The sequence below is a fragment of the Oncorhynchus keta genome, unplaced genomic scaffold (genome assembly GCF_023373465.1).
Source record: "Oncorhynchus keta strain PuntledgeMale-10-30-2019 unplaced genomic scaffold, Oket_V2 Un_contig_3602_pilon_pilon, whole genome shotgun sequence".
Taxonomy (NCBI): domain Eukaryota; kingdom Metazoa; phylum Chordata; class Actinopteri; order Salmoniformes; family Salmonidae; genus Oncorhynchus; species Oncorhynchus keta.
In genome coordinates, this window is record NW_026287331.1 from 184,654 (window position 1) to 205,000 (window position 20,347).

Consider the following 20,347-nt stretch of genomic DNA (forward strand, 5'->3'; position numbering starts at 1 on the left):
GTAGACCTGGGGAAGGAGGGATAGAGGAGAGGTAGAGTTGGGGAAGGAGGGGTACAGGAGAGGTAGAGCTGGGGAGGAGGGGTAGAGGAGAGGTAGACCTGGGGAAGGAGGGATAGAGGAGAGGTAGAGTTGGGGAAGGAGGGATAGAGGAGAGGTAGAGCTGGGGAGGAGGGGTACAGGAGAGGTAAAGGAGAGGTCAAGCTGGGGAATGACAGGTAGAGGAGAGGTAGAGCTGGGGAAGGAGGGCAAAGGAAAGACAACAGAACAGGTTTTTAGAAATGTTAGCAAATGTATTGAAAATAAAAAACTGAAATATAACATTTACATCAGTATTCAGACCCTTTATTCACTACGTTGTTGAAGAAACTTTGGCAGCGACTACAGACTCAAATTTTTGGGGGGATGACGCTACAAGCTTGGCACACCTGTATTTGGGGAGTTTCTCCCATTCTTCTCTGCAGATCCTCTCAAGCTCTGTCAGGTTGGATGGGAACTGTTGATGCACAGCTATTTTCAGGTCTCTCCAGAGGTGTTTGATCGGGTTCAAGTCCGGGCTTTGGCTGGGCCATTCGATGACATTCAGAGACTTGTCCCAAAGCCACTCCTGCGTTGTCTTGGCTGTGCGCTTAGGGTCATTGTCCTGTTGGAAGGTGAACCTTTGCTCCAGTCTGAGTTCCTGAGCACTCTGGTGCAGGTTTTCATCGAGGATCTCTCTGTACTTGGCTCCATTCATCTTTCCCTCGATCCTGACTAGTCTCCCAGTCCCTGCCGCAAAAAACATCCCCACAGCATGATGCTGCCACCACCATGCTTCACCATGGGGATGATGCCAGGTTTCCTTGAGACGTGACGCTTGGTATTCATGCCAAAGTGTTCAATCTTGGTTTCATCAGACCAGAGACTCTTGTTTCTCATGGTTGAAGACCCTTTAAGTGGCTTTTGTCAAACTCCAAGCCGGTTGTTGAAGCCTGTCAAACATAATCCAGGTAGAAGCAGGAATTCCCCAGGGTAGCTGTTTAAGCCACTTGCTTTTTTCAATCAGTGTGTCTATGTATGCGCATGACTCAACACTATACACGTCAGCTACAACAGTGATGACTGCAACACTTAACAAAGAGCTGCAGTTAATTTCAGAATGGGTGGCAAGGAATAAGTTAGTTCTAAATACTTCTAAAACTAAAAGCATTGTATTTGGAACAAAACACTCACTAAACATTAAACCTCAACTACAGTGCATCTCGTAATGAATAATGTGTAAATTGAGCAAATTGAGGTGACTAAAGTGCTTTGAGTAACCCTGGATTGTAAACTGTCATGGTCAGAACATATTGATACAACAGTAGCTAAGATGGGGGGGGGGAGTCTGTCCATAATAAAGAGCAGTCTGTTTAAATGACAAGCACACAGCTCAGACAGCCACAAGACAGTAGCTAAGAGTCTGTCTATAATAAAGCACTGCTCTGCATTCTTAACAACACTGTCAACAAGGCAGGTCCTACAGGCCCTAGTTTCTACCTTCTTAACAACACTATCAACAAGGCAGGTCCTACAGGCCCTCGTTTCTACCTCCTTAACAACACTATCAACAAGGCAGGTCCTACAGGCCCTAGTTTTTACCTTCTTAACAACACTATCAACAAGGCAGGTCCTACAGGCCCTAGTTTCTACCTTCTTAACAACACTATCAACAAGGCAGGTCCTACAGGCCCTAGTTTCTACCTTCTTAACAACACTATCAACAAGGCAGGTTCTACAGGCCCTAGTTTCTACCTTCTTAACAACACTATCAACAAGGCAGGTCCTACAGGCCCTAGTTTCTATCCTTCTTAACAACACTATCAACAAGGCAGGAACTACAGGCCCTAGTTTTTACCTTCTTAACAACACTATCAACAAGGCAGGTCCTACAGGCCCTAGTTTCTACCTTCTTAACAACACTATCAACAAGGCAGGTCCTACAGGCCCTAGTTTCTACCTTCTTAACAACACTATCAACAAGGCAGGCCCTACAGGCCCTAGTTTCTACCTTCTTAACAACACTATCGACAAGGCAGGTCCTACAGGACCTCGTTTCTGCTTTCTTAACAACACTATCAACAAGGCAGGTCCTACAGGCCCTAGTTTCTACCTTCTTAACAACACGATTAACAAGGCAGGTCCTACAGGCCCTAGTTTCTACCTTCTTAGCAACACTATCAACAAGGCAGGTCCTACAGGCCCTAGTTTCTGCCTTCTTAACAACACTATCAACAAGGCAGGTCCTACAGGCCCTAGTTTCTACCTTCTTAACAACACTATCAACAAGGCAGGTCCTACAGGCCCTAGTTTCTACCTTCTTAACAACACTATCAACAAGGCAGGTCCTACAGGCCCTAGTTTCTACCTTCTTAACAACACTATCAACAAGGCAGGCCCTACAGGCCCTAGTTTCTACCTTCTTAACAACACTATCGACAAGGCAGGTCCTACACGCCCTAGTTTCTACCTTCTTAACAGCACTATCAACAAGGTAGGTCCTACAGGCCCTAGTTTCTACCTTCTTAACAACACTATCAACAAGGCAGGAACTACAGGCCCTAGTTTCTGCCTTCTTAACAACACTATCAACAAGGCAGGTCCTACAGGCCCTAGTTTCTACCTTCTTAACAACACTATCAACAAGGCAGGTCCTACAGGCCCTAGTTTCTACCTTCTTAACAACACTATCAACAAGGCAGGTCCTACAGGCCCTAGTTTCTACCTTCTTAACAACACTATCAACAAGGCAGGCCCTACAGGCCCTAGTTTCTACCTTCTTAACAACACTATCGACAAGGCAGGTCCTACACGCCCTAGTTTCTACCTTCTTAACAGCACTATCAACAAGGCAGGTCCTACAGGCCCTAGTTTCTACCTTCTTAACAACACTATCAACAAGGCAGGTCCTACAGGCCCTAGTTTCTACCTTCTTAACAACACTATCAACAAGGCAGGTCCTACAGGCCCTAGTTTCTACCTTCTTAACAACACTATCAACAAGGCAGGTCCTACAGGCCCTAGTTTCTACCTTCTTAGTAACACTATCAACAAGGCAGGTCCTACAGGCCCTAGTTTCTACGTTCTTAACAACACTATCAAAAAGGCAGGTCCTACAGGCCCTAGTTTCTACCTTCTTAACAACACTATTAACAAGGCAGGTCCTACAGGCCCTAGTTTCTACCTTCTTAACAACACTATCAACAAGGCAGGTCCTACAGGCCCTAGTTTCTACCTTCTTAACAACACTATCAACAAGGCAGGTCCTACAGGCCCTAGTTTCTACCTTCTTAACAACACGATTAACAAGGCAGGTCCTACAGGCCCTAGTTTCTACCTTCTTAGCAACACTATCAACAAGGCAGGTCCTACAGGCCCTAGTTTCTACCTTCTTAACAACACTATCAACAAGGAAGGTCCTACAGGCCGTAGTTTCTACCTTCTTAACAACACGATTAACAAGGCAGGTCCTACAGGCCCTAGTTTCTACATTCTTAGCAACACTATCAACAAGGCAGGTCCTACAGGCCCTCGTTTCTACCTTCTTAGCAACACTATCAACAAGGCAGGTCCTACAGGCCCTAGTTTCTACCTTCTTAACAGCACTATCCACAAGGCAGGTCCTACAGGCCCTAGTTTCTACCTTCTTAACAACACTATCAACAAGGCAGGTCCTACAGGCCCTAGTTTCTACCTTCTTAGCGACACTATCAACAAGGCAGGTCCTACAGGCCCTAGTTTCCACCTTCTTAACAGCACTATCCACAAGGCAGGTCCTACAGGCCCTAGTTTCTACGTTCTTAACGACACTATCAACAAGGCAGGTCCTACAGGCCCTAGTTTCTACCTTCTTAACAACACTATCAACAAGGCAGGTCCTACAGGCCCTAGTTTCTACCTTCTTAACAACACTATCAACAAGGCAGGTCCTACAGGCCCTAGTTTCTACCTTCTTAACAACACGATTAACAAGGCAGGTCCTACAGGCCCTAGTTTCTACCTTCTTAGCAACACTATCAACAAGGCAGGTCCTACAGGCCCTAGTTTCTACCTTCTTAACAGCACTATCCACAAGGCAGGTCCTACAGGCCCTAGTTTCTACCTTCTTAACAACACTATCAACAAGGCAGGTCCTACAGGCCCTAGTTTCTACCTTCTTAGCGACACTATCAACAAGGCAGGTCCTACAGGCCCTAGTTTCCACCTTCTTAACGACACTATCAACAAGGCAGGTCCTACAGGCCCTAGTTTCTACCTTCTTAACAACACGATTAACAAGGCAGGTCCTACAGGCCCTAGTTTCTAACTTCTTAACAGCACTATCAACAAGGCAGGTCCTACAGGCCCTAGTTTCTACATTCTTAACAACACTATCAACAAGGCAGGTCCTACAAGCCCTAGTTTCTACCTTCTTAACAGCACTATCCACAAGGCAGGTCCTACAGGCCCTAGTTTCTACGTTCTTAACGACACTATCAACAAGGCAGGTCCTACAGGCCCTAGTTTCTAACTTCTTAACAGCACTATCAACAAGGCAGGTCCTACAGGCCCTAGTTTCTACCTTCTTAACAACACTATCAACAAGGCAGGTCCTACAGGCCCTAGTTTCTACGTTCTTAACAGCACTATCAACAAGGCAGGTCCTACAGGCCCTAGTTTCTACCTTCTTAACAGCACTATCCACAAGGCAGGTCCTACAGGCCCTAGTTTCTACCTTCTTAACAACACTATCAACAAGGCAGGTCCTACAGGCCCTAGTTTTGTCGCACCTGGACTACTGTTTAGTAGTGTGGTAAAGTGCCACAAAGAGGGACTTTGGAAGATGTCAGTTGTCTCAGAACAGGGCAACATGGCTGGCCTTTGGATGTACACAGAGAGCTAACATTAATGATATGCATGTCAATCTCTCCTGGCTCAAAGTGGAAGAGAGATTGACTTCATCACTACTTGTTTTTGTATGATTTATGTAAATAAGCAATTCCTGTATTTTATTTGTAAATAATTAGCAAACATGAAACCCTTTTTTTTTCGCTTTGTCATTATGGGGTACTCTATATATGTTTTTTTTTACAATAATCCAAAAATCTCTCTGTCTGTCTGTCTGTCTCTGTCTCTCTCTGTCTCTCTCTCTCCCCTCTCTCTCTGTGTCTCTCCTCTCTCTCTCTCTCTCTCTCTCTCTCTCTCTCTCCTCTCTCTCTCTCTCTCTCTCTCTCTCTCTCTCTGTCTCTCTCTCTCTCTCTCTCTCTCTCTCTCTCTCTCTCTCTCTGTCTCTGTGTCTCTCTCTCTCTCTCTCTCTCTCTCTCTCTCTCTCTCTCTGTCTCTCTCTCTCTCTCTCTCTCTCTCTCTCTCTCTCTCTCTCTCTCTCTCTCTCTCTCTCTCTCTCTCTCTCTCTCTCTCTCTCTCTCTCTCTCTCGGTCCATATTAGTAACAGTTGTCAGTGTGAATGAGTAGAGTTAAGCATTAATATTAAAACTCTTACAGGGTGTGACGTCACTCTAGTCATGAAACAATACCCTCTGTGATGGTGGATTACACACACACACACACACACACACACACACACACACACACACACACACACACACACACACACACACACACACACACACACACACACACACACACACACACACACACACACACACACACCTTTTCACGTGGCTCTCCCCTGCTCCAGATTATTGTCCTAATCTCACACTTTCTCTCCATCACTCGTTCGCCTGCGTCACCAAAACTCTGTCGCTCTCAGTGAGTCGTCCAGTCACTCGGGCCAGCAAACCACACTCACACAGACACGGAGGATAGCACGCACAGAGGACAGGACATAAAGAGGACAGGACGCATAGAGGACAGGACATAAAGGCAGCAGACTGTACAGTTAATTCTGGGCCTCTTCTGAGGGAGGATCTCCTGGATCTACTGGAAAACAACCAAGATTAGATCATCTCAGAAGATTAAAACCTCCAACTGAGACTGACAGTTTGCTGCTAGCAGGAGGAATCCACTCGCAAGTCAATCAACAAGAAGCAAACGTATCACAGACTGGGTTCTATGGGAGGTCTGTTGTGTGTGAACGATACAAAGAGGACCTGATGAAAGAGAGAGGAGCCACTGCTCTGAGTAGCTGCGCCGTTGGTTTAACAGGAAGCTGACGGTCTAAAAGCTGCAGACCTCAGTAAGGACCATCAGTCAGAGAAGAGGACAGAATCTGAATAGTTTGTCAGAGCTGATTATTATCCCGGAGGACGTTTCTCTTCCCTTCTTTCTCTTGTTCTCCAGACTGTATCTCTCCATCTCACCAACCGATCTCTCTCTGCCCTGCTATCACTCAGAGAGACAAAGACACTTACAGTCAGAACTGGCTATGTCAGTGTCAATGAAAATGGCGATGGATGCACTGTGTGTGTCTGACGGCGTTGGGTCGGGGGTCGGGAGTCGTGTGAGGTCCGACAGCACCTCCAGCACGGCGTCCCAAGGGTCAAAGGGTAGACTGCTGCTCCGACAGCGCCTGTCCCAGCTGCTGACCTGTGTAGAGGACCTGAGCTCTGATGATGAGGCTAACGAGGAACTGTCCCGCACTCTGGACGAAGCCTTTCAGCTCTGTGGACGCCCCCGAGACACCTTCAGGTGCAAGCACACGTACAAACACCCAGAAAGAAGGAGATACACACAGGGTGATTTTCAGGCCTGTTGGGACTCTGCCCAGTACCCCTGGTCCTAAGTCTCAAGACTGGGTTCTAAAGCTGGGTTCTAAAGCTGGGTCTAAGGCTGCATTCTAAAGCTGCGTTCTAAGGCTGGGATCTAAGGCTGGGTTCTAAGGATGGTTTCTAAGGCTGCGTTCTAAAGCTGGGATCTAAGGATGGGTTCTAAGGCTGGGTTCTAAGGCTGCATTCTAAAGCTGGGTTCTAAGGCTGCATTCTAAAGCTGGGTTCTAAGGCTGTGTGCTAAGGATGGGTTCTATGGCTACGTTCTAAAGCTGGAAATAAACAGTTTGTTGATATTTCTCTTTCTACTTTCTGCTTGTTTCTGACAGGCTGCACATGGTCACATGGAATGTGGCGACAGCAGAGCCTCCTGGTGATGTCACTTCCTTGCTGCAGCTGGACGCCCAGCCTGCCACAGACCTCTATGTGATTGGGTGAGATAATGTCTGCTGGATAGCTATTGGATGTTGAGTGTAAAATCTGTGTGTTTACTGTATGTAAATCTATGTTTATTAAAGTGTGTGCGTGTGTGTGCGTGTTTTTTATGTGTGTGTGTGTGCGTGTGTGTGTGTGTGTGTGTGTGTGTGTGTGTGTGTGTGTGTGTGTGTGTGTGTGTGTGTGTGTGTGTGTGTGTGTGTGTGTGTGTGTGTGTGTGTGTGTGTGTGTGTGTGTGTGTGTGTGTGTGTGTGTGTCAGTCTTCAGGAGGTAAATGCAGCTCCTCTGAGGTTTCTGTCAGACCTGCTGGTAGAAGACTCTTGGAGCCACCTACTGATGAACACACTGGCCAGTAGAGGATACATCAAGGTAGTGTGTGTGTGTGTGTGTGTGTGTGTGTGTGTGTGTGTGTGTGTGTGTGTGTGTGTGTGTGTGTGTGTGTGTGTGTGTGTGTGTGTGTGTGTGTGTGTGTGTGTGTGTGTGTGTGTGTGTGTGTGTGTGTGTGTGTGAGCTGCACCAGTGGGTTGTGAGAAAACAATAGGAGGCCTGAGTAGGTTCTCATTGTGGTCCTGTTGCAGGTTGAGAAAACACACACAGGGCCCTTTGTCTCTGTCTGGTATTTATGTAACAGGTCAGATCAGGGCCCTTTGTCTCTGTCTGGTATTTATGTAACAGGTCAGATCAGGGCCCTTTGTCTCTGTCTGGTATTTATGTAACAGGTCAGATCAGGGCCCTTTATCTCTGTCTGGTATTTATGTAACAGGTCAGATCAGGGCCCTTTATCTCTGTCTGGTATTTATGTGTCAGATCAGGGCCCTTTATCTCTGTCTGGTATTTATGTAACAGGTCAGATCAGGGCCCTTTATCTCTGTCTGGTATTTATGTAACAGGTCAGATCAGGGCCCTTTATCTCTGTCTGGTATTTATGTAACAGGTCAGATCAGGGCCCTTTATCTCTGTCTGGTATTTATGTAACAGGTCAGATCAGGGCCCTTTATCTCTGTCTGGTATTTATGTAACAGGTCAGATCAGGGCCCTTTGTCTCTGTCTGGTATTTATGTAACAGGTCAGATCAGGGCCCTTTGTCTCTGTCTGGTATTTATGTAACAGGTCAGATCAGGGCCCTTTGTCTCTGTCTGGTATTTATGTAACAGGTCAGATCAGGGCCCTTTGTCTCTGTCTGGTATTTATGTAACAGGTCAGATCAGGGCCCTTTATCTCTGTCTGGTATTTATGTAACAGGTCAGATCAGGGCCCTTTGTCTCTGTCTGGTATTTATGTAACAGGTCAGATCAGGGCCCTTTATCTCTGTCTGGTATTTATGTAACAGGTCAGATCAGGGCCCTTTATCTCTGTCTGGTATTTATGTAACAGGTCAGATCAGGGCCCTTTATCTCTGTCTGGTATTTATGTAACAGGTCAGATCAGGGCCCTTTATCTCTGTCTGGTATTTATGTAACAGGTCAGATCAGGGCCCTTTATCTCTGTCTGGTATTTATGTAACAGGTCAGATCAGGGCCCTTTGTCTCTGTCTGGTATTTATGTAACAGATCAGATCAGGGCCCTTTATCTCTGTCTGGTATTTATGTAACAGGTCAGATCAGGGCCCTTTATCTCTGTCTAGTATTTATGCAACAGGTCAGATCAGATCAGGGCCCTTTGTCTCTGTCTGGTATTTATGTAACAGATCAGATCAGGGCCCTTTATCTCTGTCTGGTATTTATGTAACAGGTCAGATCAGGGCCCTTTATCTCTGTCTGGTATTTATGTAACAAATCAGATCAGGGCCCTTTATCTCTGTCTGGTATTTATGTAACAGGTCAGATCAGGGCCCTTTATCTCTGTCTGGTATTTATGTAACAGATCAGATCAGGGCCCTTTATCTCTGTCTGGTATTTATGTAACAGGTCAGATCAGGGCCCTTTATCTCTGTCTGGTATTTATGTAACAGATCAGATCAGATCAGGGCCCTTTATCTCTGTCTGGTATTTATGTAACAGGTCAGATCAGGGCCCTTTATCTCTGTCTGGTATTTATGTAACAGGTCAGATCAGGGCCCTTTGTCTCTGTCTGGTATTTATGTAACAGGTCAGATCAGGGCCCTTTATCTCTGTCTGGTATTTATGTAACAGGTCAGATCAGGGCCCTTTATCTCTGTCTGGTATTTATGTAACAGGTCAGATCAGGGCCCTTTGTCTCTGTCTGGTATTTATGTAACAGGTCAGATCAGGGCCCTTTATCTCTGTCTGGTATTTATGTAACAGGTCAGATCAGGGCCCTTTATCTCTGTCTGGTATTTATGTAACAGGTCAGATCAGGGCCCTTTATCTCTGTCTGGTATTTATGTAACAGGTCAGATCAGGGCCCTTTGTCTCTGTCTGGTATTTATGTAACAGGTCAGATCAGGGCCCTTTATCTCTGTCTGGTATTTATGTAACAGGTCAGATCAGGGCCCTTTATCTCTGTCTAGTATTTATGCAACAGGTCAGATCAGATCAGGGCCCTTTGTCTCTGTCTGGTATTTATGTAACAGATCAGATCAGATCAGGGCCCTTTATCTCTGTCTGGTATTTATGTAACAGGTCAGATCAGGGCCCTTTATCTCTGTCTGGTATTTATGTAACAGATCAGATCAGGGCCCTTTATCTCTGTCTGGTATTTATGTAACAGGTCAGATCAGGGCCCTTTATCTCTGTCTGGTATTTATGTAACAGATCAGATCAGGGCCCTTTATCTCTGTCTGGTATTTATGTAACAGGTCAGATCAGGGCCCTTTATCTCTGTCTGGTATTTATGTAACAGGTCAGATCAGGGCCCTTTATCTCTGTCTGGTATTTATGTAACAGGTCAGATCAGGGCCCTTTGTCTCTGTCTGGTATTTATGTAACAGATCAGATCAGGGCCCTTTGTCTCTGTCTGGTATTTATGTAACAGGTCAGATCAGGGCCCTTTATCTCTGTCTGGTATTTATGTACAGGTCAGGTCAGATCAGGGCCCTTTGTCTCTGTCTGGTATTTATGTAACAGATCAGATCAGATCAGGGCCCTTTATCTCTGTCTGGTATTTATGTAACAGGTCAGATCAGGGCCCTTTATCTCTGTCTGGTATTTATGTAACAGGTCAGATCAGGGCCCTTTGTCTCTGTCTGGTATTTATGTAACAGGTCAGATCAGGGCCCTTTATCTCTGTCTGGTATTTATGTAACAGGTCAGGTCAGGGCCCTTTATCTCTGTCTGGTATTTATGTAACAGGTCAGATCAGGGCCCTTTGTCTCTGTCTGGTATTTATGTAACAGATCAGATCAGATCAGGGCCCTTTATCTCTGTCTGGTATTTATGTAACAGGTCAGGTCAGATCAGGGCCCTTTATCTCTGTCTGGTATTTATGTAACAGGTCAGATCAGATCAGGGCCCTTTATCTCTGTCTGGTATTTATGTAACAGATCAGATCAGGGCCCTTTGTCTCTGTCTAGTATTTATGTAACAGGTCAGATCGGGGCCCTTTGTCTCTGTCTGGTATTTATGTAACAGGTCAGATCAGGGCCCTTTATCTCTGTCTGGTATTTATGTAACAGATCAGATCAGGGCCCTTTATCTCTGTCTGGTATTTATGTAACAGATCAGATCAGATCAGGGCCCTTTGTCTCTGTCTGGTATTTATGTAACAGATCAGATCAGGGCCCTTTATCTCTGTCTGGTATTTATGTAACAGGTCAGATCAGGGCCCTTTGTCTCTGTCTGGTATTTATGTAACAGGTCAGATCAGGGCCCTTTATCTCTGTCTGGTATTTATGTAACAGATCAGATCAGGGCCCTTTATCTCTGTCTGGTATTTATGTAACAGGTCAGATCAGGGCCCTTTGTCTCTGTCTGGTATTTATGTAACAGGTCAGATCAGGGCCCTTTATCTCTGTCTGGTATTTATGTAACAGGTCAGATCAGGGCCCTTTATCTCTGTCTGGTATTTATGTAACAGATCAGATCAGGGCCCTTTGTCTCTGTCTGGTATTTATGTAACAGGTCAGATCAGGGCCCTTTATCTCTGTCTGGTATTTATGTAACAGGTCAGATCAGGGCCCTTTATCTCTGTCTGGTATTTACGTAACAGATCAGATCAGGGCCCTTTGTCTCTGTCTGGTATTTATGTAACAGGTCAGATCAGGGCCCTTTATCTCTGTCTGGTATTTATGTAACAGGTCAGGTCAGATCAGGGCCCTTTATCTCTGTCTGGTATTTATGTAACAGGTCAGATCAGATCAGGGCCCTTTATCTCTGTCTGGTATTTATGTAACAGATCAGATCAGGGCCCTTTGTCTCTGTCTAGTATTTATGTAACAGGTCAGATCGGGGCCCTTTGTCTCTGTCTGGTATTTATGTAACAGGTCAGATCAGGGCCCTTTATCTCTGTCTGGTATTTATGTAACAGATCAGATCAGGGCCCTTTATCTCTGTCTGGTATTTATGTAACAGGTCAGATCAGATCAGGGCCCTTTGTCTCTGTCTGGTATTTATGTAACAGATCAGATCAGGGCCCTTTATCTCTGTCTGGTATTTATGTAACAGGTCAGATCAGGGCCCTTTGTCTCTGTCTAGTATTTATGTAACAGGTCAGATCAGGGCCCTTTATCTCTGTCTGGTATTTATGTAACAGATCAGATCAGGGCCCTTTATCTCTGTCTGGTATTTATGTAACAGGTCAGATCAGGGCCCTTTGTCTCTGTCTGGTATTTATGTAACAGGTCAGATCAGGGCCCTTTATCTCTGTCTGGTATTTATGTAACAGGTCAGATCAGGGCCCTTTATCTCTGTCTGGTATTTATGTAACAGATCAGATCAGGGCCCTTTGTCTCTGTCTGGTATTTATGTAACAGGTCAGATCAGGGCCCTTTATCTCTGTCTGGTATTTATGTAACAGGTCAGATCAGGGCCCTTTATCTCTGTCTGGTATTTACGTAACAGATCAGATCAGGGCCCTTTGTCTCTGTCTGGTATTTATGTAACAGGTCAGATCAGGGCCCTTTATCTCTGTCTGGTATTTATGTAACAGGTCAGATCAGGGCCCTTTGTCTCTGTCTGGTATTTATGTAACAGATCAGATCAGGGCCCTTTACCTCTGTCAGGATTTAAGAAACAGGTCAGATCCTCTCAAATCCCATCCAGTTGTTTAACTTTTGTGATCACTCTCTCCATTTTCTTTCGTCATTCCTTTCCCCTTGTCTCTCGTTCTCTCGTCTTTTTTCTGTATCTCTCTTCCTCCCTCTTCTCTCTCTCTCTCTCTCTCTCTCTCTCTCTCTTCCTCCCCCTTCTCACTCTTCCTCCCACTTCTCACTCTTCCTCCCACTTCTCCCTCTCTTCCTCCCCCTTCTCTCTGTCTTCCTCCCACCTCTCTCTCTCTCTGCCTCTTCTCTCTCTCTCTCTCTCTCTCTCTCTCTCTCTCTCTCTCTCTCTCTCTCTCTCTCTCTCTATCTCTTCCGTCCCGTTCTTTCCCCCCCACAAGGTATCGTCAGTGAGACTGCAGGGGCTGTTGCTTTTGGTCTTCTCCAAGCAGGTTCATGTCCCCTTCATCAGAGATATCCAGACTACCTACACACGCACCGGCATCTTCGGGTACTGGGTATGGAGCTGATATATGTATTAACTCTATATAATGGGTATGGAGCTGATAGATGTATTACCACTATATAATGGGTATGGAGCTGATAGATGTATTACCTCTATATAATGGGTATGGAGCTGATAGATGTATTAACTCTATATAATGGGTATGGAGCTGATAGATGTATTATTACCACTATATAATGGGTATGGAGCTGATAGACATATTACCACTATATAATGGGTATGGAGCTGATAGATGTATTAACTCTATATAATGGGTATGGAGCTGATAGATGTATTATTACCACTATATAATGGGTATGGAGCTGATAGACATATTACCACTATATAATGGGTATGGAGCTGATAGATGTATTATTACCTCTATATAATGGGTATGGAGCTGATAGATGTATTATTACCACTATATAATGGGTATGGAGCTGATAGACATATTACCACTATATAATGGGTATGGAGCTGATAGATGTATTAACTCTATATAATGGGTATGGAGCTGATAGATGTATTATTACCTCTATATAATGGGTATGGAGCTGATAGATGTATTAACTCTATATAATGGGTATGGAGCTGATAGATGTATTAACTCTATATAATGGGTATGGAGTTGATAGATGTATTAACTCTATATAATGGGTATGGAGCTGATAGATGTATTACCTCTATATAATGGGTATGGAGCTGATAGATGTATTAACTCTATATAATGGGTATGGAGCTGATAGATGTATTAACTCTATATAATGGGTATGGAGCTGATAGATGTATTAACTCTATATAATGGGTATGGAGCTGATAGATGTATTAACTCTATATAATGGGTATGGAGTTGATAGATGTATTAACTCTATATAATGGGTATGGAGCTGATAGATGTATTACCTCTATATAATGGGTATGGAGTTGATAGATGTATTAACTCTATATAATGGTTATGGAGCTGATAGATGTATTATTACCTCTATATAATGGGTATGGAGCTGATAGATGTATTAACTCTATATAATGGGTATGGAGCTGATAGATGTATTATTACCACTATATAATGGGTATGGAGCTGATAGACATATTACCACTATATAATGGGTATGGAGCTGATAGATGTATTAACTCTATATAATGGGTATGGAGCTGATAGATGTATTACCTCTATATAATGGGTATGGAGCTGGTAGATGTATTATTACCACTATATAATGGGTATGGAGCTGATAGACATATTACCACTATATAATGGGTATGGAGCTGATAGATGTATTAACTCTATATAATGGGTATGGAGCTGGTAGATGTATTAACTCTATATAATGGGTATGGAGTTGATAGATGTATTAACTCTATATAATGGTTATGGAGCTGATAGATGTATTAACTCTATATAATGGGTATGGAGCTGATAGATGTATTATTACCACTATATAATGGGTATGGAGCTGATAGACATATTACCACTATATAATGGGTATGGAGCTGATAGATGTATTAACTCTATATAATGGGTATGGAGCTGATAGATGTATTATTACCACTATATAATGGGTATGGAGCTGATAGACATATTACCACTATATAATGGGTATGGAGCTGATAGATGTATTAACTCTATATAATGGGTATGGAGCTGATAGATGTATTATTACCACTATATAATGGGTATGGAGCTGATAGACATATTACCACTATATAATGGGTATGGAGCTGATAGATGTATTAACTCTATATAATGGGTATGGAGCTGATAGATGTATTAACTCTATATAATGGGTATGGAGCTGATAGATGTATTAACTCTATATAATGGGTATGGAGCTGATAGATGTATTACCTCTATATAATGGGTATGGAGCTGAGAGATGTATTACCACTATATAATGGGTATGGAGCTGATAGATGTATTAACTCTATATACTGGGTATGGAGCTGATAGATGTATTATTACCTCTATATAATAGGTATGGAGCTGATAGATGTATTACCTCTATATAATGGGTATGGAGCTGATAAATGTATTATTACCTCTATATAATGGGTATGGAGCTGATAGATGTATTACCTCTATATAATGGGTATGGAGCTGATAGATGTATTAACTCTATATACTGGGTATGGAGCTGATAGATGTATTAACTCTATATAATGGGTATGGAGCTGATAGATGTAGTAACTCTATATAATGGGTATGGAGCTGATAGATGTATTAACTCTATATAATGGGTATGGAGCTGATAGATGTATTACCATTATATAATGGGTATGGAGCTGATAGATGTATTACCTCTATATAATGGGTATGGAGCTGATAGATGTATTAACTCTATATAATTGGTATGGAGCTGATATATGTATTATTACCTCTATATAATGGGTATGGAGCTGATAGATGTATTACCACTATATAATGGGTATGGAGCTGATAGATGTATTAAAACTATATAATGGGTATGGAGCTGATAGATGTATTATTACCTCTATATAATGGGTATGGAGCTGATAGACGTATTATTACCTCTATATAATGGGTATGAAGCTGATAGATGTATTACCTCTATATAATGGGTATGGGGCTGATAGATGTATTACCATTATATAATGGGTATGGAGCTGATAGATGTATTAACTCTATATAATGGGTATGGAGCTGATAGATGTATTAACTCTATATAATGGGTATGGAGCTGGTAGATGTATTACCTCTATATACTGGGTATGGAGCTGATAGATGTATTACCTCTATATAATGGGTATGGAGCTGATAGATGTATTACCTCTATATAATGGGTATGGAGCTGATAGATGTATTAACTCTATATAATGGGTATGGAGCTGATAGATGTATTAACTCTATATAATGGATATGGAGCTGATAGATGTATTAACTCTATATAATGGGTATGGAGCTGATAGATGTATTATTACCTCTATATAATGGGTATGGAGCTGATAGATGTATTAACTCTATATAATGGGTATGGAGCTGATAGATGTATTAACTCTATATAATGGGTATGGAGCTGATAGATGTATTATTACCTCTATATAATGGGTATGGAACTGATAGATGTATTACCACTATATAATGGGTATGGAGCTGATAGATGTATTAACTCTATATAATTGGTATGGAGCTGATAAATGTATTAACTCTATATAATGGGTATGGAGCTGATAGATGTATTAATAACTCTATATAATGGGTATGGAGCTGATAGATGTATTATTACCTCTATATAATGGGTATGGAGCTGGTAGATGTATTAACTCTATATAATGGGTATGGAGCTGATAGATGTATTACCTCTATATAATGGGTATGGAGCTGATAGATGTATTACCTCTATATAATGGGTATGGAGCTGATAGATGTATTAACTCTATATAATGGGTATGGAGCTGATAGATGTATTATTTCCTCTATATAATGGGTATGGAGCTGATAGATGTATTATTACCTCTATATAATGGGTATGGAGCTGATAGATGTATTAATAACTCTATATAATGGATATGGAGCTGATAGATGTATTATTACCTCTATATAATGGGTATGGAGCTGATAGATGTATTACCTCTATATAATGGGTATGGAGCTGATAAATGTATTAACTCTATATAATGGGTATGGAGCTGATAGATGTATTATTACCACTATATAATGGGTATGGAGCTGATAGATGTATTATTACCTCTATATAATGGGTATGGAGCTGATATATGTATTATTACCTCTATATAATGGGTATGAAGCTGATAGATGTATTAACTCTATATAATGGGTATGGAGCTGATAGATGTATTACCTCTATATAATGGGTATGGAGCTGATAGATGTATTATTACCTCTATATAATGGGTATGAAGCTGATAGATGTATTAACTCTATATAATGGGTATGGAGCTGATAGATGTATTAACTCTATATAATGGGTATGGAGCTGATAGATGTATTACCTCTATATAATGGGTATGGAGCTGATAGATGTATTATTACCTCTATATAATGGGTATGAAGCTGATAGATGTATTAACTCTATATAATGGGTATGGAGTTGATAGATGTATTAACTCTATATAATGGGTATGGAGCTGATAGATGTATTATTACCTCTATATAATGGGTATGGAGCTGATAGATGTATTAACTCTATATAGTGGGTATGGAGCTGATAGATGTATTATTACCTCTATATAATGGATATGGAGCTGATATATGTATTACCTCTATATAATGGGTATGGAGCTGATAGATGTATTAACTCTATATAATGGGTATGGAGCTGATAGATGTATTACCTCTATATAATGGGTATGGAGCTGATAGATGTATTAACTCTATATAATGGGTATGGAGCTGATAGATGTATTAACTCTATATAATGGGTATGGAGCTGATAGATGTATTAACTCTATATAATGGGTATGGAGCTGATAGATGTATTAACTCTATATAGTGGGTATGGAGCTGATAGATGTATTATTACCTCTATATAATGGGTATGGAGCTGATAGATGTATTATTACCTCTATATAATGGGTATGGAGCTGATAGATGTATTAATAACTCTATATAATGGGTATGGAGCTGATAGATGTATTATTACCTCTATATAATGGGTATGGAGCTGATAGATGTATTACCTCTATATAATGGGTATGGAGCTGATAGATGTATTAACTCTATATAATGGGTATGGAGCTGATAGATGTATTATTACCACTATATAATGGGTATGGAGCTGATAGATGTATTATTACCTCTATATAATGGGTATGGAGCTGATAGATGTATTATTAACTCTATATAATGGGTATGGAGCTGATAGATGTATTAACTCTATATAGTGGGTATGGAGCTGATAGATGTATTAATAACTCTATATAGTGGGTATGGAGCTGATAGATGTATTATTACCTCTATATAATGGATATGGAGCTGATAGATGTATTACCACTATATAATGGGTATGGAGCTGATAGATGTATTAACTCTATATAATGGGTATGGAGCTGATAGATGTATTACCATTATATAATGGGTATGGAGCTGATAAATTAACTGTGCAGGAAGCTGTATCACATAGTAGATATTAAACGCCAATATTAACATCACATGTATTGTCATTCTGATATTACACACAAGTTTTACTAAATGAATTCTCTCACCATCTATATTACCCACTTTCTCCCTCTCTCTCTTTTTATCTTCCTCTCTCTTCCTCTCTTCCTCTCTTTCTCTCTTTTTCTCTCTCCTTCTCTTTCCCTCTATCCCCCTCTCTCATTTTCTTTCCCTCTCCTCTCTCTCCCTCCCCTCTCTCCTTCTCCTTCTCTTTCTTTCTGGGTATCTCTCTCCCTCCCCTCTCTCCTTCTCCTTCTCCTTCTGGGTATCTCTCTCTCTCTCTCTGTATTCTTCTCTCTCTATATAATGGGTATCTCTCTCTCTCTCCTCTCCTCTCCTCTCCCTCTCTCTCCTCTCTATGGAGCTGATAGATCTATTCCTCTCCTATAATGGGTATCCTCTGATCCTCTGTATTCTCTCCTCTCCTCTATAATCTCCCTCTCCTCTCCCTCTCCTCTCTATCTCTCTCTCTATCTGGCTATCTCTCCTAGATCTCCTCTCCTCTCCTCTAATCTCCTATGGGGCTGATCTCCTCTCCTCTCCTCTCCTCTCTCAGGGTATAAGGAGTGGTGTATCAGTTCGCTTCTCCCTCTATGGTCACATGATATGTTTTGTGAACTGCCACCTGACGGCTCATATGGGTTACGCTCTATATAATGGGTATGCAGCGCGTATGAGTTTGAGTACATTCTGGAGACTCAGGACTTTGACCTGGACAACACACCCACCGTCCGAGACCTGAGTCAGTACCAAACACACATAATGGGTCCGAGACCACGATCAGTACCAAACAACACACACACACACCGTCCGAGACCAGATGTATTACCAAACACTACACAACCCACCGTCCGAGAGCTGAGTCAGTACCAAACACACACACACACACACCGTCCGTAGACTGATAGATCAGTACCAAACACACACATACACCACCGTATGGAGCTGATCAGTACCAAACAACACATACACACCGTCCGAGACCACGAGTCAGTACCAAACACACTATACACACCCACCGTCCGAGACCTGAGTCAGTACCAACACACACACACACACATAATGGGTCCGAGACCACGAGTCAGTACCAAACACTACATAACACCGTCCGAGACCACGATCAGTACCAAACACTCTACACACACGTCCGGACCACGAGTCAGTACCAAAACACACATACACACACACACCGTCCGAGACCAGATCAGTACCAAACACTATATACACACCGTCCGGACCTGAGTAGTACCAAACACACACACACACACATACCGTCCGAGACCACGAGTCAGTACCAAACACACACACATACCCACCGTCCGAGCCATGAGTCAGTACCAAACTATATAACCCACCGTCCGAGACCACGAGTCAGTACCAAACACACACTATACACACACCGTCCGAGACCACGACTCAGTACCAAACACTACACACCCACCGTCCGAGACCACGAGTCAGTACCAAACACACACATAACACCGTCCGAGACCATAGAGTCAGTACCAAACACACACACATGGGTATGGAGCGAGATACGAGTCAGTACCAAAACACACACACACATGGTATGGACCTGAGTCAGTACCAAACACACACACATAATGGGTCCGAGACCTGAGTCAGTACCAAACACACACACACACACCGTCCGAGACCTGATCAGTACCAAACACACATACACACACACACCGTCCGAGACCACGAGTCAGTACCAAACACACACATACATGGGTCCGGACCTGAGTAGAGTACCAAACACTATACACACACCCACCGTCCGAGACCACGATCAGTACCAAAACACACACACACACACCGTCCGAGACCACGAGTCAGTACCAAACACACACATACCCATGGGTCCGAGACCACGAGTCAGTACCAAACACACACACATACACACCGTCCGAGACCTGATCAGTACCAATTATTACACACACACACCCACCGTCCGAGAGCTGATAGACCAAATTACACACACACACACACCGTCCGAGACCACGAGTCAGTACCAAACACACACACACACATACATGGGTATGGACCTGAGTCAGTGTAAACACACACACACATACACCGTCCGAGACCACTGAGTAGTACCAAACACACACATACACCGTCCGGACCACGAGTCAGTACCAAACACACACACACCGTCCGAGACCACGAGTCAGTACCAAACACACACATACACACACACCGTCCGAGACCTGATCAGTACCAAACACATAACACACACCCACCATCCTGACCACGATCAGTACCAAACACACACACACACACACCGTCCGAGACCACGAGTCAGTACCAAACACACTACATACCCACCGTCCGGACCACGAGTCAGTACCAAACACACACAACCGTCCGAGGTATGAGTCAGTACCAAACACACACACACACACACACACACACACACACACCCATCCGGAGCGATAGTACCAAACACACACTAC

At 42.9% G+C, this 20,347-nt stretch overlaps 1 long non-coding RNA gene and 1 pseudogene across 1 annotated transcript in view; both read left to right on the forward strand.

The window, feature by feature from the left end:
• The first annotated feature begins 5,764 nt into the window (after positions 1-5,764).
• On the forward strand, positions 5,765-18,750 carry LOC127924050 (phosphatidylinositol 4,5-bisphosphate 5-phosphatase A-like; annotated as a pseudogene).
• A 566-nt stretch (positions 18,751-19,316) lies between these two features.
• The window catches only part of LOC127924060 (uncharacterized), a 9,321-nt gene continuing 8,290 nt past the window's right edge, over positions 19,317-20,347 (forward strand). The window contains exon 1 of the long non-coding RNA XR_008116654.1: positions 19,317-19,344. This is a non-coding gene — a long non-coding RNA (uncharacterized LOC127924060). The remainder of the gene's footprint in view (positions 19,345-20,347) is intronic.